Source organism: Plasmopara halstedii (genome assembly GCF_900000015.1).
Source record: "Plasmopara halstedii genome assembly, contig: Scaffold_525, whole genome shotgun sequence".
Taxonomy (NCBI): domain Eukaryota; phylum Oomycota; class Peronosporomycetes; order Peronosporales; family Peronosporaceae; genus Plasmopara; species Plasmopara halstedii.
The window spans coordinates 517,591-518,819 of record NW_020187445.1 but is presented as its reverse complement, the minus strand read 5'-3'; positions in this window follow the sequence as shown (position 1 = coordinate 518,819).

The window sequence follows — 1,229 nt, the reverse complement described above, 5'->3', positions numbered from 1 at the left end:
CGACAGCTCAAAGCTGCAGAAAAGAACTACCCAGTTCATGACAAGGAGCTACTTGCGACGAAGTATGCACTTGTTAAGTTCAGTATCCACCTGCTCGGCTCCAAGCCGTTTGTGAACTACACATATCATGCGTCACTACGCACTGCGACTCATTCGCCCCGCCTCTCGCATAGGATGGCTAGATGGCTAAAGTTCTTCGCGGAGTATAACTTTAAGGTGAAGTATAAGCCGGGAAACTTTGGCTGATGCGTTGTCACGCAGACCAGACTATGAGCTTGCTCATGTTACAACTGTATCGTCGTCTGTGACAAATTTGATCCGCACCGCGTATGCGGGTGATGGGATGTGTGTAGCGTTGCTATGGGCTCTCGAGAGCAGAGAGTTTGGAAACTCGGACAAGAAAATATCATCAAGACTGCGTGCACGATTGCACCGATATTCGTTAAATAATGGTTTGCTAAATTATAGCACCAATTCAAAGGATACACTACAAATTGTGGTTCCTCATGATGAGGTTTTGAAATACCACATCTTCTATGAGGCGCACGACACGCCACTCAGTAATCATCTCGGTCGTGAGAAAACGTACAACTCTGTGAGTCACCACTATTGGTGACCCGAGCTATACAAATGGACAAGCACCTGTGTGCGCACGTGTGAGACGTGTCAACGGGTAATACCATCTCCAAATGCGGCTACGCCGCTGTCCAGCTTACCGGTACCCACTGGTGCTGACAGTCCATGAGTTCGGATTTTGTGTTTGGCCTCCCGAAAGAAGGGACGGGCAATACGGGTGTCGTGGTATTCGTCGACCGGTTGAGCAAGATGGTTCATTTGGCGGCGGTGCAGACACCATCGACGGAGTCGGTACACCAACGCTGTTTGTAGTTCGTGTTTTTTTACAACACCGACTCCCAGAGTCGATTGTCTCTAAAAGAGACTTCCGGTTCACGACAAAATTTAGGGCGACTATCTTCAAGGTGCTAGGTACCAAGTTGGATATGTCGCCAGCGGATCCTCCACAGACCGGTGGTCAAACCGAAATGGTGAATCGTGTCATCGAAGACGTTCTTCGCAGACTCTGCGCTGAGACGCCGAGGGCTAGAGCGCCATGTTGCCACTCGTAGAATTTGCACTGAACAATGCAGTGCATTTGTCTACCGGCTACACGCTGTTCTTAGTGTATGGGCTGATTCACTCTCGCGTCCCGCTGAAGCCGCCATCCTATA